At 40.0% G+C, this 24,421-nt stretch overlaps 22 non-coding genes across 22 annotated transcripts; 5 read left to right on the forward strand and 17 right to left on the reverse strand.

Annotated features, from left to right (window-relative positions):
• Positions 1-1,357: 1,357 nt before the first annotated feature.
• trnai-aau lies at positions 1,358-1,431 on the reverse strand. The gene has a single exon. It is a non-coding gene; the product is annotated as a tRNA-Ile (tRNA).
• A 2,250-nt stretch (positions 1,432-3,681) lies between these two features.
• Positions 3,682-3,755, reverse strand: trnai-aau. Its single transcript has one exon. It is a non-coding gene; the product is annotated as a tRNA-Ile (tRNA).
• A 1,030-nt stretch (positions 3,756-4,785) lies between these two features.
• trnai-aau lies at positions 4,786-4,859 on the reverse strand. The gene has a single exon. It is a non-coding gene; the product is annotated as a tRNA-Ile (tRNA).
• Positions 4,860-5,124: 265 nt separating this feature from the next.
• trnar-ucg lies at positions 5,125-5,197 on the forward strand. The gene has a single exon. It is a non-coding gene; the product is annotated as a tRNA-Arg (tRNA).
• A 358-nt stretch (positions 5,198-5,555) lies between these two features.
• trnai-aau lies at positions 5,556-5,629 on the reverse strand. Its single transcript has one exon. It is a non-coding gene; the product is annotated as a tRNA-Ile (tRNA).
• A 581-nt stretch (positions 5,630-6,210) lies between these two features.
• trnar-ucg lies at positions 6,211-6,283 on the forward strand. Its single transcript has one exon. It is a non-coding gene; the product is annotated as a tRNA-Arg (tRNA).
• A 361-nt stretch (positions 6,284-6,644) lies between these two features.
• trnai-aau lies at positions 6,645-6,718 on the reverse strand. The gene has a single exon. It is a non-coding gene; the product is annotated as a tRNA-Ile (tRNA).
• Positions 6,719-6,979: 261 nt separating this feature from the next.
• trnai-aau lies at positions 6,980-7,053 on the reverse strand. Its single transcript has one exon. It is a non-coding gene; the product is annotated as a tRNA-Ile (tRNA).
• Positions 7,054-7,655: 602 nt separating this feature from the next.
• On the forward strand, positions 7,656-7,728 carry trnar-ucg. The gene has a single exon. It is a non-coding gene; the product is annotated as a tRNA-Arg (tRNA).
• A 698-nt stretch (positions 7,729-8,426) lies between these two features.
• On the reverse strand, positions 8,427-8,498 carry trnai-uau. Its single transcript has one exon. It is a non-coding gene; the product is annotated as a tRNA-Ile (tRNA).
• Positions 8,499-8,763: 265 nt separating this feature from the next.
• On the forward strand, positions 8,764-8,836 carry trnar-ucg. Its single transcript has one exon. It is a non-coding gene; the product is annotated as a tRNA-Arg (tRNA).
• Positions 8,837-9,197: 361 nt separating this feature from the next.
• On the reverse strand, positions 9,198-9,271 carry trnai-aau. Its single transcript has one exon. It is a non-coding gene; the product is annotated as a tRNA-Ile (tRNA).
• A 251-nt stretch (positions 9,272-9,522) lies between these two features.
• trnai-aau lies at positions 9,523-9,596 on the reverse strand. Its single transcript has one exon. It is a non-coding gene; the product is annotated as a tRNA-Ile (tRNA).
• A 2,473-nt stretch (positions 9,597-12,069) lies between these two features.
• trnai-aau lies at positions 12,070-12,143 on the reverse strand. Its single transcript has one exon. It is a non-coding gene; the product is annotated as a tRNA-Ile (tRNA).
• A 3,620-nt stretch (positions 12,144-15,763) lies between these two features.
• On the reverse strand, positions 15,764-15,837 carry trnai-aau. Its single transcript has one exon. It is a non-coding gene; the product is annotated as a tRNA-Ile (tRNA).
• A 260-nt stretch (positions 15,838-16,097) lies between these two features.
• trnai-aau lies at positions 16,098-16,171 on the reverse strand. The gene has a single exon. It is a non-coding gene; the product is annotated as a tRNA-Ile (tRNA).
• Positions 16,172-19,490: 3,319 nt separating this feature from the next.
• trnai-aau lies at positions 19,491-19,564 on the reverse strand. The gene has a single exon. It is a non-coding gene; the product is annotated as a tRNA-Ile (tRNA).
• Positions 19,565-19,825: 261 nt separating this feature from the next.
• trnai-aau lies at positions 19,826-19,899 on the reverse strand. Its single transcript has one exon. It is a non-coding gene; the product is annotated as a tRNA-Ile (tRNA).
• Positions 19,900-20,164: 265 nt separating this feature from the next.
• On the forward strand, positions 20,165-20,237 carry trnar-ucg. Its single transcript has one exon. It is a non-coding gene; the product is annotated as a tRNA-Arg (tRNA).
• Positions 20,238-20,598: 361 nt separating this feature from the next.
• Positions 20,599-20,672, reverse strand: trnai-aau. The gene has a single exon. It is a non-coding gene; the product is annotated as a tRNA-Ile (tRNA).
• Positions 20,673-22,583: 1,911 nt separating this feature from the next.
• Positions 22,584-22,657, reverse strand: trnai-aau. The gene has a single exon. It is a non-coding gene; the product is annotated as a tRNA-Ile (tRNA).
• Positions 22,658-22,921: 264 nt separating this feature from the next.
• trnai-aau lies at positions 22,922-22,995 on the reverse strand. Its single transcript has one exon. It is a non-coding gene; the product is annotated as a tRNA-Ile (tRNA).
• Between the last annotated feature and the right edge of the window lie 1,426 nt (positions 22,996-24,421).

Below are 24,421 nucleotides of genomic sequence, written 5' to 3' on the forward strand. Positions count from 1 at the left end.
GTTACATGTATTGCTATTGCACATTTGCATTTGTTACATCTGTTACAAACAACTGACCAGTATGGGGCTTGAACCCATGACCTTGGCATTATTAGCACCACTCTCTGACCATCTGAGCTAACCGGCCACGTAAGTAGTGAGGATCAACTCCATTTATTTCTCCAGTGTTCATTTTGCACAGGGTGAGCAACAGTGGAAGTGCAGTATGATGTGGTAAACGACTCACCATGCGTCTTTGAGATATTTTGTAGACACACATACACATGGTGAAAAAAAATCTTTAATGAAGTTTATTATTTTTGGAGCAATCTTTCTGACTTGTTTTGTAATGCAGAAAAGCTTTTTAAATGATTGCACATTTGCATCTGTTACATCTGTTACAACCAACTGGCCAGTATGGGGCTTGAACCCATGACATTGCCGGTATTAGCACCACGCTCTGACCATCTGAGCTAACCGGCCACGTAAGTAGTGAGGATCAACTCCATTTATTTCTCCAGTGTTCATTTTGCACAGGGTGAACAACAGTGGAAGTGCAGTATGATGTGGTAAACGACTCACCATGCGTCTTTGAGATATTTTGTACACACACATACACATGGTGAAAAAAATCTTAAATGAAGTCAGATATTTTTGGAGCAATCTTTCTGACTTGTTTTGTAATGCAGACAAGCTTTTGTAAATGATTGCACATTGCATCTGTTACATCTGTTACAAACAACTGGCCAATATGGGGCTTGAACCCATGTCCTTGGCGTTATTAGCACCACGCTCTGACCATCTGAGCTAACCGGCCACATAAGTAGTGAGGATCAACTCCATTTATTTCTCCAGTGTTCATTTTGCACAGGGTGAACAACAGCGGAAGTGCAGTATGATGTGGTAAACGACTCACCATGCGTCTTTGAGATATTTTGTACACACACATACACATGGTGAAAAAAAATCTTTAATGAAGTTAATTATTTTTTGGAGCAATCTTTCTGACTTGTTTTGTAATGCAGAAAAGCTTTTTAAATGATTGCACATTTGCATTTATTTTGTAACACACACATACACATGTGGTGTACACACAATGAAACAACAACACCAACAATTGACTAAACCCAAAACAAATCTTACAGTACGAAGTTGCCTATCTATTCCATATCTCAAGAGTTCAAGACCCTTTCTCCATTAAACTAGCATCTTATTGTTCACAACATGGGTGGGATACTGGCAATAATAGTGAGAGAACAAACACACTGGTGCAGTTAGAAGTCACTCCATGCTGGATATTTCACCAAGTGAGCAATGTTTCTGACATTTTCTATAATTCAGAGAAGATTTTGTGGGCATTGCATCTGTTACAAACAACTGGCCAGTATGGGGCTTGAACCCATGACCTTGGCGTTATTAGCACCACGCTCTGACCATCTGAGCTAACCGGCCACGTAAGTAGTAAGGATCAACTCCATTTATTTCTCCAGTGTTCATTTTGCACAGGGTGAACAACAGTGGAAGTGCAGTATGATGTGGTAAACGACTCACCATGCGTCTTTGAGATATTTTGTACACACACACACACATGGAGAAAAAATCTTAAATGAAGCGATATTTTTGGAGCAATCTTTCTGCCATGTTTTGTAATTCAGAGAACCTTTTACAAATGATTGCACATTTGCATCTGCTACATCTGTTACAACCAACTGGCCAGTATGGGCTTGAACCCATGACCTTGCCGTTATTAGCACCACGCTCTGACCATCTGAGCTAACCGGCCACGTAAGTAGTGAGGATCAACTCCATTTATTTCTCCAGTGTTCATTTTGCACAGGGTGAACAACAGTGGAAGTGCAGTATGATGTGGTAAACGACTCACCATGCGTCTTTGAGATATTTTGTACACACACATACACATGGTGAAAAAAATCTTAAATGAAGTCAGATATTTTTGGAGCAATCTTTCTGACTTGTTTTGTAATGCAGACAAGCTTTGTAAATGATTGCACATTTGCATCTGTTACATCTGTTACAAACAACTGGCCAGTATGGGGCTTGAACCCATGACCTTGGCGTTATTGCCACGTCTGACCATCTGAGCTAACCGCCATGTAAGTAGGAGGATCAACTCCATTTATTTCTCAGTGTTCTTTTGCACAGGGTGAACAACAGGAAGCAGTTGATGTAAACGACTCACCATGCGCTTGAGATATTTTTACCATACATTATTAATTCAGAACCTTAAATGATTGCACATTTGCATCTGCTACATCTGTTACAAACAACTGGCCAGTATGGGCTTGAACCCATGACCTTGGCATTATTAGCACCACGCTCTGACCATCTGAGCTAACCGGCCACGTAAGTAGTGAGGATCAACTCCATTTATTTCTCCAGTGTTCATTTTGCACAGGGTGAACAACAGTGGAAGTGCAGTATGATGTGTAAACGACTCACCATGCGTCTTTGAGATATTTTGTACACACACATACACATGGTGAAAAAAATCTTTAATGAAGTTTATTTTTTTGGAGCAATCTTTCTGACTTGTTTTGTAATGCAGAAAAGCTTTTTAAATGATTGCACATTTGCATCTGTTACATCTGTTACAACAACTGGCCAGTATGGGGCTTGAACCCATGACATTGGCGTTATTAGCACCACGCTCTGACCATCTGAGCTAACCCCACGTAAGTAGTGAGGATCAACTCATTTATTTTCAGTGTTCATTTGACAGGGTGAACAACAGGGAAGTGCAGTATGATGTGGTAAACGACTCACCATGCGTCTTTGAGATATTTTGTACACACATACACATGGTGAAAAAAATCTTAAATGAAGACAGATATTTTTGGAGCAATCTTTCTGCCATGTTTTGTAATTCAGAGAAGCTTTTGTAAATGATTGCATTGCACTCCGCTAAACCTTAGAAGAGAAAAGTAAGACCGCGTGGCCTAATGGACAAGGCGTCTGACTTAATCAGAAGATTGAGGTTCGAGTCCCTTCGTGGTTGAATGTCACTCAATTTAAACTAATATCAACAGTTTAGTGCCTTAAGTAAAACTGAAATGCAGGATGTGGTGTACACAGAATGAAACAACAACACCAACAATTGACTAAACCCAAAACAAATCTTACAGATGAAGTTGCCTATCTATTCCATATCTCAAAGTTCAAGACCCTTTCTGCATTACACTAGCATCTTATTGTTCACAACTTGGGTGGGATACTGGCAATAATAGTGAGAGAACAAACACACTGGTGCAGTTAGAAGTCACTCCATGCTGGATATTTCACCAAGTGAGCAATGTTTCTGACATTTTCTATAATTCAGAGAAGATTTTGTGGGCATTGCATCTGTTATAAACAACTGGCCAGTATGGGGCTTGAACCCATGACATTGGCGTTATTAGCACCACGCTCTGACCATCTGAGCTAACCGCCACGTAAGTAAGGATCAACTCCATTTATTTCTCCAGTGTTCATTTTGCACAGGTGAACAACAGTGGAAGTGCAGTATGATGTGGTAAACGACTCACCATGCGTCTTTGAGATATTTTGTACACACACATACACATGGTGAAAAAAATCTTAAATGAAGTAGATATTTTTGGAGCAATCTTTCTGACTTGTTTTGTAATGCAGACAAGCTTTGTAAATGATTGCACATTTGCATCTGTTACATCTGTTACAAACAACTGGCCAGTATGGGGCTTGAACCCATGACCTTGGCGTTATTAGCACCACGCTCTGACCATCTGAGCTAACCGGCCATGTAAGTAGTAAGGATCAACTCCATTTATTTCTCCAGTGTTCATTTTGCACAGGGTGAACAACAGCGGAAGTGCAGTATGATGTGGTAAACGACTCACCATGCGTCTTTGAGATATTTTGTACACACACATACACATGGTGAAAAAAAATCTTAAATGAAGACAGATATTTTTTGGAGCAATCTTTCTGCCATGTTTTGTAATTCAGAGAACCTTTTACAAATGATTGCACATTTGCATCTGCTACATCTGTTACAAACAACTGGCCAGTATGGGGCTTGAACACATGACATTGGCGTTATTAGCACCACGCTCTGACCATCTGAGCTAACCGGCCACGTAAGTAGTGAGGATCAACTCCATTTATTTCTCCAGTGTTCATTTTGCACAGGGTGAACAACAGCGAAGTGCAGTATGATGTGGTAAACGACTCACCATGCGTCTTTGAGATATTTGGTACACACACATACACATGGTGAAAAAAATCTTAAATGAAGACAGATATTTTTGGAGCAATCTTTCTGCCATGTTTTGTAATTCAGAGAAGCTTTGTAAATGATTGCATTGCACTCCGCTAAACCTTAGAAGAGAAAAGTAAGACCGCGTGGCCTAATGGACAAGGCGTCTGACTTGAATCAGAAGATTGAGGTTCGAGTCCCTTCGTGGTTGAATGTCACTCAATTTAAACTAATATCAACAGTTTAGTGCCTTAAGTAAAAACTGAAATGCAGGATGTGGTGTACACACAATGAAACAACAACACCAACAATTGACTAAACCCAAAACAAATCTTACAGTATGAAGTTGCCTATCTATTCCATATCTCAAGAGTTCAAGACCCTTTCTGCATTAAACTAGCATCTTATTGTTCACAACTTGGGTGGGATACTGGCAATAATAGTGAGAGAACAAACACACTGGTGCAGTTAGAAGTCACTCCATGCTGGATATTTCACCAAGTGAGCAATGTTTCTGACATTTTCTATAATTCAGAGAAGATTTTGTGGGCATTGCATCTGTTACAAACAACTGGCCAGTATGGGGCTTGAACCCATGACCTTGGCGTTATTAGCACCACGCTCTGACCATCTGAGCTAACCGGCCACGTAAGTAGTGAGGATCAACTCCATTTATTTCTCCAGTGTTCATTTTGCACAGGGTGAACAACAGCGGAAGTGCAGTATGATGTGGTAAACGACTCACCATGCGTCTTTGAGATATTTTGTACACACACATACACATGGTGAAAAAAAATCTTAAATGAAGACAGATATTTTTTGGAGCAATCTTTCTGCCATGTTTTGTAATTCAGAGAAGCTTTTGTAAATGATTGAATTGCACTCCGCTAAACCTTAGAAGAGAAAAGTAAGACCGCGTGGCCTAATGGACAAGGCGTCTGACTTCGAATCAGAAGATTGAGGGTTCGAGTCCCTTCGTGGTTGAATGTCACTCAATTTACACTAATATCAACAGTTTAGTGCCTTAAGTAAAAACTGAAATGCAGGATGTGGTGACACAATGAAACAACAACACCAACAATTGACTAAACCCAAAACAAATCTTACAGTACGAAGTTGCCTATCTATTCCATATCTCAAGAGTTCAAGACCCTTTCTGCATTAAACTAGCATCTTATTGTTCACAACTTGGGTGGGATACTGGCAATAATAGTGAGAGAACAAACACACTGGTGCAGTTAGAAGTCACTCCATGCTGGATATTTCACCAAGTGAGCAATGTTTCTGACATTTTCTATAATTCAGAGAAGATTTTGTGGGCATTGCATCTGTTACAAACAACTGGCCAGTATGGGGCTTGAACCCATGACCTTGGCGTTATTAGCACCACGCTCTGACCATCTGAGCTAACCGGCCACGTAAGTAGTAAGGATCAACTCCATTTATTTCTCCAGTGTTCATTTTGCACAGGGTGAACAACAGCGGAAGTGCAGTATGATGTGGTAAACGACTCACCATGCGTCTTTGAGATATTTTGTACACACACATACACATGGTGAAAAAAAATCTTAAATGAAGACAGATATTTTTTCTGCCATGTTTTGTAATTCAGAGAACCTTTTACAAATGATTGCACATTTGCATCTGCTACATCTGTTACAAACAACTGGCCAGTATGGGGCTTGAACCCATGACCTTGGCGTTTATCCACGCTCTGACCATCTGAGCTAACCGGCCACGTAAGTAGTGAGGATCAACTCCATTTATTTCTCCAGTGTTCATTTTGCACAGGGTGAACAAAGGAAGTGCAGTATGATGTGGTAAACGACTCACCATGCGTCTTTGAGATATTTTGTACACACACATACACATGGTGAAAAAAATCTTAAATGAAGACAGATATTTTTGGAGCAATCTTTCTGCCATGTTTTGTAATTCAGAGAAGCTTTTGTAAATGATTGCATTGCACTCCGCTAAACCTTAGAAGAGAACAGTAAGACCGCGTGGCCTAATGGACAAGGCGTCTGACTTCGAATCAGAAGATTGAGGGTTCGAGTCCCTTCGTGGTTGAATGTCACTCAATTTACACTAATATCAACAGTTTAGTGCCTTAAGTAAAAACTGAAATGCAGGATGTGGTGTACACACAATGAAACAACAACACCAACAATTGACTAAACCCAAAACAAATCTTACAGTACGAAGTTGCCTATCTATTCCATATCTCAAGAGTTCAAGACCCTTTCTGCATTAAACTAGCATCTTATTGTTCACAACTTGGGTGGGATACTGGCAATAATAGTGAGAGAACAAACACACTGGTGCAGTTAGAAGTCACTCCATGCTGGATATTTCACCAAGTGAGCAATGTTTCTGACATTTTCTATAATTCAGAGAAGATTTTGTGGGCATTGCATCTGTTACAAACAACTGGCCAGTATGGGGCTTGAACCCATGACCTTGGCGTTATTAGCACCACGCTCTGACCATCTGAGCTAACCGGCCACGTAAGTAGTGAGGATCAACTCCATTTATTTCTCCAGTGTTCATTTTGCACAGGGTGAACAACAGTGGAAGTGCAGTATGATGTGGTAAACGACTCACCATGCGTCTTTGAGATATTTTGTACACACACACATTAATGGTGAAAAAATCTTAAATGAAGACAGATATTTTTTGGAGCAATCTTTCTGCCATGTTTTGTAATTCAGAGAACCTTTTACAAATGATTGCACATTTGCATCTGCTACATCTGTTACAACCAACTGGCCAGTATGGGGCTTGAACCCATGACCTTGGCGTTATTAGCACCACGCTCTGACCATCTGAGCTAACCGGCCACGTAAGTAGTGAGGATCAACTCCATTTATTTCTCCAGTGTTCATTTTGCACAGGGTGAACAACAGCGGAAGTGCAGTATGATGTGGTAAACGACTCACCATGCGTCTTTGAGATATTTTGTACACACACATACACATGGTGAAAAAAAATCTTTAATGAAGTTGATTATTTTTTGGAGCAATCTTTCTGACTTGTTTTGTAATGCAGAAAAGCTTTTTTAAATGATTGCACATTTGCATCTGTTACATCTGTTACAACCAACTGGCCAGTATGGGGCTTGAACCCATGACATTGGCGTTATTAGCACCACGCTCTGACCATCTGAGCTAACCGGCCACGTAAGTAGTGAGGATCAACTCCATTTATTTCTCCAGTGTTCATTTTGCACAGGGTGAACAACAGCGGAAGTGCAGTATGATGTGGTAAACGACTCACCATGCGTCTTTGAGATATTTTGTACACACACATACACATGGTGAAAAAAAATCTTAAATGAAGACAGATATTTTTTGGAGCAATCTTTCTGCCATGTTTTGTAATTCAGAGAAGCTTTTGTAAATGATTGCATTGCACTCCGCTAAACCTTAGAAGAGAAAAGTAAGACCGCGTGGCCTAATGGACAAGGCGTCTGACTTCGAATCAGAAGATTGAGGGTTCGAGTCCCTTCGTGGTTGAATGTCACTCAATTTAAACTAATATCAACAGTTTAGTGCCTTAAGTAAAAACTGAAATGCAGGATGTGGTGTACACACAATGAAACAACAACACCAACAATTGACTAAACCCAAAACAAATCTTACAGTACGAAGTTGCCTATCTATTCCATATCTCAAGAGTTCAAGACCCTTTCTGCATTAAACTAGCATCTTATTGTTCACAACTTGGGTGGGATACTGGCAATAATAGTGAGAGAACAAACACACTGGTGCAGTTAGAAGTCACTCCATTCTGGATATTTCACCAAGTGAGCAATGTTTCTGACATTTTCTATAATTCAGAGAAGATTTTGTGGGCATTGCATCTGTTACAAACAACTGGCCAGTATGGGGCTTGAACCCATGACCTTGGCGTTATTAGCACCACGCCCTGACCATCTGAGCTAACCCCACGTAAGTAGTGAGGATCAACTCCATTTATTTCTCCAGTGTTCATTTTGCACAGGGTGAACAACAGTGGAAGTGCAGTATGATGTGGTAAACGACTCACCAAATGCGTCTTTGAGATATTTTGTACACACACATACACATGGTGAAAAAAAATCTTAAATGAAGTCAGATATTTTTTGGAGCAATCTTTCTGACTTGTTTTGTAATGCAGACAAGCTTTTGTAAATGATTGCACATTTGCATCTGTTACATCTGTTACAAACAACTGGCCAGTATGGGGCTTGAACCCATGACCTTGGCTTATAGCACCACGCTCTGACCATCTGAGCTAACCGGCCACGTAAGTAGTGAGGATCAACTCCATTTATTTCTCCAGTGTTCATTTTGCACAGGGTGAACAACAGCGGAAGTGCAGTATGATGTGGTAAACGACTCACCATGCGTCTTTGAGATATTTTGTACACACACATACACATGGTGAAAAAAAATCTTAAATGAAGACAGATATTTTTTGGAGCAATCTTTCTGCCATGTTTTGTAATTCAGAGAAGCTTTTGTAAATGATTGAATTGCACTCCGCTAAACCTTAGAAGAGAAAAGTAAGACCGCGTGGCCTAATGGACAAGGCGTCTGACTTCGAATCAGAAGATTGAGGGTTCGAGTCCCTTCGTGGTTGAATGTCACTCAATTTAAACTAATATCAACAGTTTAGTGCCTTAAGTAAAAACTGAAATGCAGGATGTGGTGTACACACAATGAAACAACAACACCAACAATTGACTAAACCCAAAACAAATCTTACAGTACGAAGTTGCCTATCTATTCCATATCTCAAGAGTTCAAGACCCTTTCTGCATTAAACTAGCATCTTATTGTTCACAACTTGGGTGGGATACTGGCAATAATAGTGAGAGAACAAACACACTGGTGCAGTTAGAAGTCACTCCATTCTGGATATTTCACCAAGTGAGCAATGTTTCTGACATTTTCTATAATTCAGAGAAGATTTTGTGGGCATTGCATCTGTTACAAACAACTGGCCAGTATGGGGCTTGAACCCATGACCTTGGCGTTATTAGCACCACGCTCTGACCATCTGAGCTAACCGGCCACGTAAGTAGTAAGGATCAACTCCATTTATTTCTCCAGTGTTCATTTTGCACAGGGTGAACAACAGCGGAAGTGCAGTATGATGTGGTAAACGACTCACCATGCGTCTTTGAGATATTTTGTACACACACATACACATGGTGAAAAAAAATCTTAAATGAAGACAGATATTTTTTCTGCCATGTTTTGTAATTCAGAGAACCTTTTACAAATGATTGCACATTTGCATCTGCTACATCTGTTACAACCAACTGGCCAGTATGGGGCTTGAACCCATGACCTTGGCGTTATTAGCACCACGCTCTGACCATCTGAGCTAACCGGCCACGTAAGTAGTGAGGATCAACTCCATTTATTTCTCCAGTGTTCATTTTGCACAGGGTGAACAACAGTGGAAGTGCAGTATGATGTGGTAAACGACTCACCAAATGCGTCTTTGAGATATTTTGTACACACACATACACATGGTGAAAAAAAATCTTAAATGAAGTCAGATATTTTTTGGAGCAATCTTTCTGACTTGTTTTGTAATGTAGACAAGCTTTTGTAAATGATTGCACATTTGCATCTGTTACATCTGTTACAACCAACTGGCCAGTATGGGCTTGAACCCATGACCTTGGCGTTATTAGCACCACGCTCTGACCATCTGAGCTAACCGGCCACGTAAGTAGTGAGGATCAACTCCATTTATTTCTCCAGTGTTCATTTTGCACAGGGTGAACAACAGCGGAAGTGCAGTATGATGTGGTAAACGACTCACCATGCATCTTTGAGATATTTTGTACACACACATACACATGGTGAAAAAAAATCTTTAATGAAGTTTATTATTTTTTGGAGCAATCTTTCTGACTTGTTTTGTAATGCAGAAAAGCTTTTTTAAATGATTGCACATTTGCATCTGTTACATCTGTTACAACCAACTGGCCAGTATGGGGCTTGAACCCATGACATTGGCGTTATTAGCACCACGCTCTGACCATCTGAGCTAACCGGCCACGTAAGTAGTGAGGATCAACTCCATTTATTTCTCCAGTGTTCATTTTGCACAGGGTGAACAACAGTGGAAGTGCAGTATGATGTGGTAAACGACTCACCATGCGTCTTTGAGATATTTTGTACACACACATACACATGGTGAAAACAAATCTTAAATGAAGACAGATATTTTTTGGAGCAATCTTTCTGCCATGTTTTGTAATTCAGAGAAGCTTTTGTAAATGATTGCATTGCACTCCGCTAAATCTTAGAAGAGAAAAGTAAGACCGCGTGGCCTAATGGACAGACGTCTGACTTGAATCAGAAGATTGAGGGTTCGAGTCCCTTCATGTTGAATGTCACTCAATTTAAACTAATTTCAACAGTTTAGTGCCTTAAGTAAAAACTGAAATGCAGGATGTGGTGTACACACAATGAAACAACAACACCAACAATTGACTAAACCCAAAACAAATCTTACAGTACGAAGTAGCCTATCTATTCCATATCTCAAGAGTTCAAGACCCTTTCTGCATTAAACTAGCATCTTATTGTCCACAACTTGTGTGGGATACTGGCAATAATAGTGAGAGAACAAACACACTGGTGCAGTTAGAAGTCACTCCATGCTGGATATCTCACCAAGTGAGCAATGTTTCTGACATTTTCTATAATTCAGAGAAATGGTATTGCATCTGTTACAAACAACTGGCCAGTATGGGGATTGAACCCATGACATTGGCGTTATTAGCACCACGCTCTGACCATCTGAGCTAACCGGCCACGTAAGTAGTGAGGATCAACTCCATTTATTTCTCCAGTGTTCATTTTGCACAGGGTGAACAACAGCGGAAGTGCAGTATGATGTGGTAAACGACTCACCATGCGTCTTTGAGATATTTTGTACACACACACATACACATGGTGAAAAAAAATCTTAAATGAAGACAGATATTTTTTGGAGCAATCTTTCTGCCATGTTTTGTAATTCAGAGAAGCTTTTGTAAATGATTGCATTGCACTCCGCTAAACCTTAGAAGAGAAAAGTAAGACCGCGTGGCCTAATGGAAGGCGTCTGACTTCAATCAGAAGATTGAGGGTCCGAGTCCTTCGTGGTTGAATGGCACTCAATTTAAACTAATATCAACAGTTTAGTGCCTTAAGTAAAAACTGAAATGCAGGATGTGGTGTACACACAATGAAACAACAACACCAACAATTGACTAAACCCAAAACAAATCTTACAGTACGAAGTTGCCTATCTATTCCATATCTCAAGAGTTCAAGACCCTTTCTGCATTAAACTAGCATCTTATTATTCACAACTTCGGTGGGATACTGGCAATAATAGTGAGAGAACAAACACACTGGTGCAGTTAGAAGTCACTCCATTCTGGATATCTCACCAAGTGAGCAATGTTTCTGACATTTTCTATAATTCAGAGAAGATTTTGTGGGCATTGCATCTGTTACAAACAACTGTCCAGTATGGGGCTTGAACCCATGACCTTGGCGTTATTAGCACCACGCTCTGACCATCTGAGCTAACCGGCCACGTAAGTAGTAAGGATCAACTCCATTTATTTCTCCAGTGTTCATTTTGCACAGGGTGAACAACAGTGGAAGTGCAGTATGATGTGGTAAACGACTCACCATGCGTCTTTGAGATATTTTGTACACACACACATACACATGGTGAAAAAAAATCTTAAATGAAGCGATTATTTTTTGGAGCAATTTTTCTGCCATGTTTTGTAATTCAGAGAACCTTTTACAAATGATTGCACATTTGCATCTGCTACATCTGTTACAACCAACTGGCCAGTATGGGGCTTGAACCCATGACCTTGGCGTTATTAGCACCACGCTCTGACCATCTGAGCTAACCGGCCACGTAAGTAGTGAGGATCAACTCCATTTATTTCTCCAGTGTTCATTTTGCACAGGGTGAACAACAGTGGAAGTGCAGTATGATGTGGTAAACGACTCACCAAATGTGTTTGAGATATTTTGTACACACACATACACATGGTGAAAAAAATCTTTAAATGAAGTTTATTATTTTTGGAGCAATCTTTCTGACTTGTTTTGTAATGCAGAAAAGCTTTTTTAAATGATTGCACATTTGCATCTGTTACATCTGTTACAACCAACTGGCCAGTATGGGGCTTGAACCCATGACCTTGGCATTATTAGCACCACTCTCTGACCATCTGAGCTAACGGCCACGTAAGTAGTGAGGATCAACTCCATTTATTTCTCCAGTGTTCATTTTGCACAGGGTGAGCAACAGTGGAAGTGCAGTATGATGTGGTAAACGACTCACCATGCCTTTTGAGATATTTTGTACACACACATACACATGGTGAAAAAATCTTTATGAAATTAATTATTTTTGGAGCAATCTTTCTGACTTGTTTTGTAATGCAGACAAGCTTTTTAAATGATTGCACATTTGCATTTATTTTGTAACACACACATACACATGTGGTGTACACACAATGAAACAACAACACCAACAATTGACTAAACCCAAAACAAATCTTACAGTACGAAGTTGCCTATCTATTCCATATCTCAAGAGTTCAAGACCCTTTCTCCATTAAACTAGCATCTTATTGTTCACAACTTGGGTGGGATACTGGCAATAATAGTGAGAGAACAAACACACTGGTGCAGTTAGAAGTCACTCCATGCTGGATATTTCACCATGTGAGCAATGTTTCTGACATTTTCTATAATTCAGAGAAGATTTTGTGGGCATTGCATCTGTTACAAACAACTGGCCAGTAGGGGGCTTGAACCCATGACCTTGGCTTATTAGCACCACGCCTGACCATCTGAGCTAACGGCCACGTAAGTAGTAAGGATCAACTCCATTTATTTCTCCAGTGTTCATTTTGCACAGGGTGAACAACAGTGGAAGTGCAGTATGATGTGGTAAATGACTCACCATGCGTCTTTGAGATATTTTGTACATACACATACACATGGTGAAAAAAATCTTAAATGAAGCGATTATTTTTGGAGCAATCTTTCTGCCATGTTTTGTAATTCAGAGAACCTTTTACAAATGATTGCACATTTGCATCTGCTACATCTGTTACAACCAACTGGCCAGTATGGGGCTTGAACCCATGACCTTGGCGTTATTAGCACCACGCTCTGACCATCTGAGCTAACCACCACGTAAGTAGTGAGGATCAACTCCATTTATTTCTCCAGTGTTCATTTTGCACAGGGTGAACAACAGTGGAAGTGCAGTATGATGTGGTAAACGACTCACCAAATGCGTCTTTGAGATATTTTGTACACACACATACACATGGTGAAAAAAATCTTAAATGAAGTCAGATATTTTTGGAGCAATCTTTCTGACTGGTTTTGTAATTCAGACAAGCTTTTGTAAATGATTGCACATTTGCATGTGTTACATCTGTTACAAACAACTGGCCAGTATGGGGCTTGAACCCATGTCCTTGGCGTTATTAGCACCACGCTCTGACCATCTGAGCTAACCGCCACGTAAGTAGTGAGGATCAACTCCATTTATTTCTCCAGTGTTCATTTTGCACAGGGTGAACAACAGCGGAAGTGCAGTATGATGTGGTAAACGACTCACCATGCGTCTTTGAGATATTTTGTACACACACATACACATGGTGAAAAAAAATCTTAAATGAAGACAGATATTTTTTGGAGCAATCTTTCTGCCATGTTTTGTAATTCAGAGAAGCTTTTGTAAATGATTGCATTGCACTCCGCTAAACCTTAGAAGAGAAAATTAAGACCGCGTGGCCTAATGGACAAGGGCTGACTCGAATCAGAAGATTGAGGGTTCGAGTCTTCGTGGTTGAATGTCACTCAATTTACACTAATATCAACAGTTTAGTGCCTTAGTAAAAACTGAATGCAGGATGTGGTGTACACACAATGAAACAACAACACCAACAATTGACTAAACCCAAAACAAATCTACAGTACGAAGTTGCCTATCTATTCCATATCTCAAGAGTTCAATACCTTCTGCATTAAACTAGCATCTTATTGTTCACAACTGAGTGGGATACTGGCAATAATAGTGAGAGAACAAACACACTGGTGCAGTTGGAATTCACTCCATGCTAGATATTTCACCAAGTGAGCAATGTTTCTGACATTTTCTATAATTCAGAGAAGATTTTGTGGGCATTGCATCTGTTACAAACAACTGGCCAGTATGGGGCTTGAACCCATGACCTTGGCATTATTAGCACCACTCTCTGACCATCTGAGCTAACCGGCCACGTAAGTAGTGAGGATCAACTCCATTTATTTCTCCAGTGTTCATTTTGCACAGGGTGAGCAACAGTGGAAGTGCAGTATGATGTGGTAAACGACTCACCATGCGTCTTTGAGATATTTTGTACACACACATACACATGGAGAAAAAAATCTTTATGAAATTAATTATTTTTGAGCAATCTTTCTGACTTGTTTTGTAATGCAGAAAAGCTTTTTAAATGATTGCACATTTGCATCTGTTACATCTGTTACAACCAACTGGCCAGTATGGGGCTTGAACCCATGACATTGGCGTTATTAGCACCACGCTCTGACCATCTGAGCTAACCGGCCACGTAAGTAGTGAGGATCAACTCCATTTATTTCTCCAGTGTTCATTTTGCACAGGGTGAACAACAGTGGAAGTGCGGTATGATGTGGTAAACGACTCACCATGCGTCTTTGAGATATTTTGTACACACACATACACATGGGAAAAATCTTAAATGAAGTCAGATATTTTTGGAGCAATCTTTCTGACTTGTTTTGTAATGCAGACAAGCTTTTGTAAATGATTGCACATTTGCATCTGTTACATCTGTTACAAACAACTGGCCAATATGGGGCTTGAACCCATGTCCTTGGCGTTATTAGCACCACGCTCTGACCATCTGAGCTAACCGGCCACATAAGTAGTGAGGATCAACTCCATTTATTTCTCCAGTGTTCATTTTGCACAGGGTGAACAACAGTGGAAGTGCAGTATGATGTGGTAAACGACTCACCATGCGTCTTTGAGATATTTTGTACACACACATACACATGGTGAAAAAAAATCTTTAATGAAGTTAATTATTTTTTGGAGCAATCTTTCTGACTTGTTTTGTAATGCAGAAAAGCTTTTTTAAATGATTGCACATTTGCATTTATTTTGTACACACACACATACACATGTGGTGTACACACAATGAAACAACAACACCAACAATTGACTAAACCCAAAACAAATCTTACAGTACGAAGTTGCCTATCTATTCCATATCTCAAGAGTTCAAGACCCTTTCTCCATTAAACTAGCATCTTATTGTTCACAACATGGGTGGGATACTGGCAATAATAGTGAGAGAACAAACACACTGGTGCAGTTAGAAGTCACTCCATGCTGGATATTTCACCAAGTGAGCAATGTTTCTGACATTTTCTATAATTCAGAGAAGATTTTGTGGGCATTGCATCTGTTACAAACAACTGGCCAGTATGGGGCTTGAACCCATGACCTTGGCGTTATTAGCACCACGCTCTGACCATCTGAGCTAACCGGCCACGTAAGTAGTAAGGATCAACTCCATTTATTTCTCCAGTGTTCATTTTGCACAGGGTGAACAACAGTGGAAGTGCAGTATGATGTGGTAAACGACTCACCATGTCTTTGAGATATTTTGTACACACACATACACATGGTGAAAAAAAATCTTAAATGAAGCGATCATTTTTTGGAGCAATCTTTCTACCATGTTTTGTAATTCAGAGAACCTTTTACAAATGATTGCACATTTGCATCTGCTACATCTGTTACAACCAACTGGCCAGTATGGGGCTTGAACCCATGACCTTGGCGTTATTAGCACCACGCTCTGACCATCTGAGCTAACCGGCCACGTAAGTAGTGAGGATCAACTCCATTTATTTCTCCAGTGTTCATTTTGCACAGGGTGAACAACAGTGGAAGTGCAGTATGATGTGGTAAACGACTCACCAAATGCGTCTTTGAGATATTTTGTACACACACATACACATGGTGAAAAATCTTAAATGAAGTCAGATATTTTTTGGAGCAATCTTTCTGACTTGTTTTGTAATGCAGACAAGCTTTTGTAAATGATTGCACATTTGCATCTGTTACATCTGTTACAACCAACTGGCCAGTATGGGGCTTGAACCCATGACCTTGGCGTGATAGTACCACGCTCTGACCATCTGAGCTAACCGGCCATGTAAGTAGTAAGGATCAACTCCATTTATTTCTCCAGTGTTCATTTTGCACAGGGTGAACAACAGCGGAAGTGCAGTATGATGTGGTAAACGACTCACCATGCGTCTTTGAGATATTTTGTACACACACATACACATGGTGAAAAAAAATCTTAAATGAAGACAGATATTTTTTGGAGCAATCTTTCTGCCATGTATTGTAATTCAGAGAACTTTACAAATGATTGCACATTTGCATCTGCTACATCTGTTACAAACAACTGGCCAGTATGGGGCTTGAACCCATGACCTTGGCATTATTAGCACCACGCTCTGACCATCTGAGCTAACCGGCCACGTAAGGAGTGAGGATCAACTCCATTTATTTCTCCAGTGTTCATTTTGCACAGGGTGAACAACAGTGGAAGTGCAGTATGATGTGGTAAACGACTCACCATGCGTCTTTGAGATATTTTGTACACACACATACACATGGTGAAAAAAAATCTTTAATGAAGTTTATTATTTTTTGGAGCAATCTTTCTGACTTGTTTTGTAATGCAGAAAAGCTTTTTTAAATGATTGCACATTTGCATCTGTTACATCTGTTACAACCAACTGGCCAGTATGGGGCTTGAACCAATGACATTGGCGTTATTAGCACCACGCTCTGACCATCTGAGCTAACCGGCCACGTAAGTAGTGAGGATCAACTCCATTTATTTCTCCAGTGTTCATTTTGCACAGGGTGAACAACAGCGGAAGTGCAGTATGATGTGGTAAACGACTCACCATGCGTCTTTGAGATATTTGGTACACACACATACACATGGTGAAAAAAATCTTAAATGAAGACAGATATTTTTGGAGCAATCTTTCTGCCATGTTTTGTAATTCAGAAGCTTTTGTAAATGATTGCATTGCACTCGCTAAACCTTAGAAGAGAAAAGTAAGACCGCTGGCCTAATGGACAAGGTGACTTCAATTGGAAGATTGAGGGTTCGAGTCTCTTCGTGGTTGAATGTCACTCAATTTAAACTAATATCAACAGTTTAGTGCCGTAAAAACTGAAATGCAGGATGTGGTGTACACAAGAGAAACAACAACACCAACAATTGACTAAACCCAAAACAAATCTTACAGTACGAAGTTGCCTATCTATTCCATATCTCAAGAGTTCAATACCCTTTCTGCATTAAACTAGCATCTTATTGTTCACAACTTGGTGGGATACTGGCAATAATAGTGAGAGAACAAACACACTGGTGCAGTTGGAAGTCTCCATGCTGGATATTTCACCAAGTGAGCAATGTTTGACATTTTCTATAATTCAGAGAAGATTTTGTGGGCATTGCATCTGTTACAAACAACTGGCCAGTATGGGGCTTGAACCCATGACCTTGTGATTATTAGCACCACCTCTGACCATCTGAGCTAACCGCACAAGTAGTAAGGATCAACTCCATTTATTTCTCCAGTGTTCATTTTGCACAGGGTGAACAACAGCGGAAGTGCAGTATGATGTGGTAACCGACTCACCATGCTCTTTGAGATATTTTGTACACACACACATACACATGGTGAAAAAGAATCTTAAATGAAGACAGATATTTTTGGAGCAATCTTTCTGCCATGTTTTGTAATTCAGAGAACCTTTTAAAAATGATTGCACATTTGCATCTATCTGCATCTATAACAACAACTGGCCAGTATGGGGCTTGAACCCATGACTTTGGCGTTATTAGCAACACGCTCTGACCATCTGAGCTAACCGGCCACGTAAGTAGTGAGGATCAACTCCATTTATTTCTCCAGTGTTCATTTTGCACAGGGTGAACAACAGTGGAAGTGCAGTATGATGTGGTAAACGACTCACCAAATGCGTCTTTGAGATATTTTGTACACACACATACACATGGTGAAAAAAAATCTTAAATGAAGTCAGATATTTTTTGGAGTAATCTTTCTGCCATGTTTTGTAATTCAGAGAAGCTCTTGTAAATGATTGCACATTTGCATTTGTTACATCTGTTACAAACAACTGGCCAGTATGGGGCTTGAACCCATGACCTTGGCATTATTAGCACCACTCTCTGACCATCTGAGCTAACCGGCCACGTAAGTAGTGAGGATCAACTCCATTTATTTCTCCAGTGTTCATTTTGCACAGGGTCAGCAACAGTGGAAGTGCAATGTAGTGTGTTAACAACTCACCATGCGTCTTTGAGATATTTTGTACACACACATACACATGGTGAAAAAAAATCTTTTATGAAATTAATTATTTTTTGGAGCAATCTTTCTGACTTGTTTTGTAATGCAGACAAGCTTTTTTAAATGATTGCACATTTGCATTTATTTTGTACACACACACATACACATGTGGTGTACACAAAATGAAACAACAACACCAACAATTGACTAAACCCAAAACAAATCTTACAGTACGAAGTTGCCTATCTATTCCATATCTCAAGAGTTCAAGACCCTTTCTCCATTAAACTAGCATCTTATTGTTCACAACATGGGTGGGATACTGGCAATAATAGTGAGAGAACAAACACACTGGTGCAGTTAGAAGTCACTCCATGCTGGATATTTCACCAAGTGAGCAATGTTTCTGACATTTTCTATAATTCAGAGAAGATTTTGTGGGCATTGCATCTGTTACAAACAGCTGGCCAGTATGGCGCTTGAACCCATGACCTTGGCGTTAACGCACTCTGACCATCTGAGCTAACCGGCCACGTAAGTAGTAAGGATCAACTCCATTTATTTCTCCAGTGTTCATTTTGCACAGGGTGAACAACAGTGGAAGTGCAGTATGATGTGTAACGACTCACCATGGTCTTTGAGATTTTTTGTACACATACACATACACATGGTGAAAAAAATCTTAAATGAGACGATTATTTTTGGAGCAATCTTTCTGCCATGTTTTGTAATTCAGAGAACCTTTTACAAATGATTGCACATTTGCATCTGCTACATCTGTTACAAACAACTGGCCAGTATGGGGCTTGAACCCATGACCTTGGCGTTATTAGCACCACGCTCTGACCATCTGAGCTAACCGGCCACGTAAGTAGTGAGGATCAACTCCATTTATTTCTCCAGTGTTCATTTTGCACAGGGTGAACAACAGTGGAAGTGCAGTATGATGTGGTAAACGACTCACCAAATGCGTCTTTGAGATATTTTGTACACACACATACACATGGTGAAAAAAAATCTTAAATGAAGTCAGATATTTTTTGGAGCAATCTTTCTGACTTGTTTTGTAATGCAGAACTTTGTAAATGATTGCACATTTGCATCTGTTACATCTGTTACAAACAACTGGCCAGTATGGGGCTTGAACCCATGACCTTGGCGTTATTAGCACCACGCTCTGACCATCTGAGCTAACCGGCCACGTAAGTAGTGAGGATCAACTCCATTTATTTCTCCAGTGTTCATTTTGCACAGGGTGAACAACAGCGGAAGTGCAGTATGATGTGGTAAACGACTCACCATGCGTCTTTGAGATATTTTGTACACACACATACACATGGTGAAAAAAAATCTTAAATGAAGACAGATATTTTTTGGAGCAATCTTTCTGCCATGTTTTGTAATTCAGAGAAGCTTTTGTAAATGATTGCATTGCACTCCGCTAAACCTTAGAAGAGAAAAGTAAGACCGCGTGGCCTAATGGACAAGGCGTCTGACTTCGAATCAGAAGATTGAGGGTTCGAGTCCCTTCGTGGTTGAATGTCACTCAATTTACACTAATATCAACAGTTTAGTGCCTTAAGTAAAAACTGAAATGCAGGATGTGGTGTACACACAATGAAACAACAACACCAACAATTGACTAAACCCAAAACAAATCTTACAGTACGAAGTTGCCTATCTATTCCATACCTCAAGAGTTCAAGACCCTTTCTGCATTAAACTAGCATCTTATTGTTCACAACTTGGGTGGGATACTGGCAATAATAGTGAGAGAACAAACACACTGGTGCAGTTAGAAGTCACTCCATGCTGGATATTTCACCAAGTGAGCAATGTTTCTGACATTTTCTATAATTCAGAGAAGATTTTGTGGGCATTGCATCTGTTACAAACAACTGGCCAGTATGGGGCTTGAACCCATGACCTTGGCGTTATTAGCACCACGCTCTGACCATCTGAGCTAACCGGCCACGTAAGTAGTAAGGATCAACTCCATTTATTTCTCCAGTGTTCATTTTGCACAGGGTGAACAACAGCGGAAGTGCAGTATGATGTGGTAAACGACTCACCATGCGTCTTTGAGATATTTTGTACACACACACATACACATGGTGAAAAAGAATCTTAAATGAAGACAGATATTTTTTGGAGCAATCTTTCTGCCATGTTTTGTAATTCAGAGAACCTTTTACAAATGATTGCACATTTGCATCTGCTACATCTGTTACAACCAACTGGCCAGTATGGGGCTTGAACCCATGACTTTGGCGTTATTAGCAACACGCTCTGACCATCTGAGCTAACCGGCCACGTAAGTAGTGAGGATCAACTCCATTTATTTCTCCAGTGTTCATTTTGCACAGGGTGAACAACAGTGGAAGTGCAGTATGATGTGGTAAACGACTCACCAAATGCGTCTTTGAGATATTTTGTACACACACATACACATGGTGAAAAAAAATCTTAAATGAAGTCAGATATTTTTTGGAGTAATCTTTCTGCCATGTTTTGTAATTCAGAGAAGCTTTTGTAAATGATTGCACATTTGCATTTGTTACATCTGTTACAAACAACTGGCCAGTATGGGGCTTGAACCCATGACCTTGGCATTATTAGCACCACGCTCTGACCATCTGAGATAACCGGCCACGTAAGTAGTGAGGATCAACTCCATTTATTTCTCCAGTGTTCATTTTGCACAGGGTGAACAACAGCGGAAGTGCAGTATGATGTGGTAAACGACTCACCATGCGTCTTTGAGATATTTTGTACACACACATACACATGGTGAAAAAAAATCTTTAATGAAGTTTATTATTTTTTGGAGCAATCTTTCTGACTTGTTTTGTAATGCAGAAAAGCTTTTAAATGATTGCACATTTGCATCTGTTACATCTGTTACAACCAACTGGCCAGTATGGGGCTTGAACCCATGACATTGGCGTTATTAGCACCACGCTCTGACCATCTGAGCTAACCGCCACGTAAGTAGTGAGGATCAACTCCATTTATTTCTCCAGTGTTCATTTTGCACAGGGTGAACAACAGTGGAAGTGCGGTATGATGTGGTAAACGACTCACCATGCGTCTTTGAGATATTTTGTACACACACATACACATGGTGAAAAAAATCTTAAATGAAGTCAGATATTTTTTGGAGCAATCTTTCTGACTTGTTTTGTAATGCAGACAAGCTTTTGTAAATGATTGCACATTTGCATCTGTTACATCTGTTACAAACAACTGGCCAATATGGGGCTTGAACCCATGTCCTTGGCGTTATTAGCACCACGCTCTGACCATCTGAGCTAACCGGCCACGTAAGTAGTGAGGATCAACTCCATTTATTTCTCCAGTGTTCATTTTGCACAGGGTGAACAACAGCGGAAGTGCAGTATGATGTGGTAAACGACTCACCATGCGTCTTTGAGATATTTTGTACACACACATACACATGGTGAAAAAAAATCTTTAATGAAGTTAATTATTTTTTGGAGCAATCTTTCTGACTTGTTTTGTAATGCAGAAAAGCTTTTTTAAATGATTGCACATTTGCATTTATTTTGTACACACACACATACACATGTGGTGTACACACAATGAAACAACAACACCAACAATTGACTAAACCCAAAACAAATCTTACAGTACGAAGTTGCCTATCTATTCCATATCTCAAGAGTTCAAGACCCTTTCTCCATTAAACTAGCATCTTATTGTTCACAACATGGGTGGGATACTGGCAATAATAGTGAGAGAACAAACACACTGGTGCAGTTAGAAGTCACTCCATGCTGGATATTTCACCAAGTGAGCAATGTTTCTGACATTTTCTATAATTCAGAGAAGATTTTGTGGGCATTGCATCTGTTACAAACAACTGGCCAGTATGGGGCTTGAACCCATGACCTTGGCGTTATTAGCACCACGCTCTGACCATCTGAGCTAACCGGCCACGTAAGTAGTGAGGATCAACTCCATTTATTTCTCCAGTGTTCATTTTGCACAGGGTGAACAACAGTGGAAGTGCAGTATGATGTGGTAAACGACTCACCATGCGTCTTTGAGATATTTTGTACACACACACATACACATGGTGAAAAAAAATCTTAAATGAAGCGATCATTTTTTGGAGCAATCTTTCTACCATGTTTTGTAATTCAGAGAACCTTTTACAAATGATTGCACATTTGCATCTGCTACATCTGTTACAACCAACTGGCCAGTATGGGGCTTGAACCCATGACCTTGGCGTTATTAGCACCACGCTCTGACCATCTGAGCTAACCGGCCACGTAAGTAGTGAGGATCAACTCCATTTATTTCTCCAGTGTTCATTTTGCACAGGGTGAACAACAGTGGAAGTGCAGTATGATGTGGTAAACGACTCACCAAATGCGTCTTTGAGATATTTTGTACACACACATACACATGGTGAAAAAAAATCTTAAATGAAGTCAGATATTTTTTGGAGCAATCTTTCTGACTTGTTTTGTAATGCAGACAAGCTTTTGTAAATGATTGCACATTTGCATCTGTTACATCTGTTACAAACAACTGGCCAGTATGGGGCTTGAACCCATGACCTTGGCGTTATAGCACCACGCTCTGACCATCTGAGCTAACCGGCCATGTAAGTAGGAGGATCAACTCCATTTATTTCTCCAGTGTTCAATTTGCACAGGGTGAACAACAGCGGAAGTGCAGTATGATGTGGAAACGACTCACCATGCGTCTTTGAGATATTTTGTCACACACATACACAGAGAAAAATCTTAAATGAAGACAGATATTTTGGAGCAATCTTTCTGCCATGTATTGTAATTCAGAGAACCTTTTAAATGATTGCACATTTGCATCTGCTACAGCTGTTACAAACAACTGGCCAGTATGGGGCTTGAACCCATGACCTTGGCATTATTAGCACCACGCTCTGACCATCTGAGCTAACCGGCCACGTAAGGAGTAAGGATCAACTCCATTTATTTCTCCAGTGTTCATTTTGCACAGGGTGAACAACAGTGGAAGTGCAGTATGATGTGGTAAACGACTCACCATGCGTCTTTGAGATATTTTGTACACACACATACACATGGTGAAAAAAACCTTTAATGAAGTTTATTATTTTTTGGAGCAATCTTTCTGACTTGTTTTGTAATGCAGAAAAGCTTTTTAAATGATTGCACATTTGCATCTGTTACATCTGTTACAACCAACTGGCCAGTATGGGGCTTGAACCAATGACATTGGCGTTATTAGCACCACGCTCTGACCATCTGAGCTAACCGGCACGTAAGTAGTGAGGATCAACTCCATTTATTTCTCCAGTGTTCATTTGCACAGGGTGAACAACAGGGAAGTGCAGTATGATGTGGTAAACGACTCACCATGCGTCTTTGAGATATTTTGTACACACACATACACATGGTGAAAAAAATCTTAAATGAAGACAGATATTTTTGGAGCAATCTTTCTGCCATGTTTTGTAATTCAGAGAAGCTTTTGTAAATGATTGCACTGCACTCGCTAAACCTAATGAGAAAAGTAAGACCCATGGCCTAATGGACAAGGTCTGACTTAATCAGAAGATTGAGGTTCGAGTCTTCGTGGTTGAATGTCACTCAATTTAAACTAATATCAACAGTTTAGTGCCTTAAGTAAAAACTGAAATGCAGGATGTGGTGTACACAGAATGAAACAACAACACCAACAATTGACT

The sequence above is a fragment of the Hippoglossus stenolepis genome, chromosome 9 (genome assembly GCF_022539355.2).
Source record: "Hippoglossus stenolepis isolate QCI-W04-F060 chromosome 9, HSTE1.2, whole genome shotgun sequence".
In the NCBI taxonomy this organism is placed as follows: Eukaryota; Metazoa; Chordata; class Actinopteri; order Pleuronectiformes; family Pleuronectidae; genus Hippoglossus; species Hippoglossus stenolepis.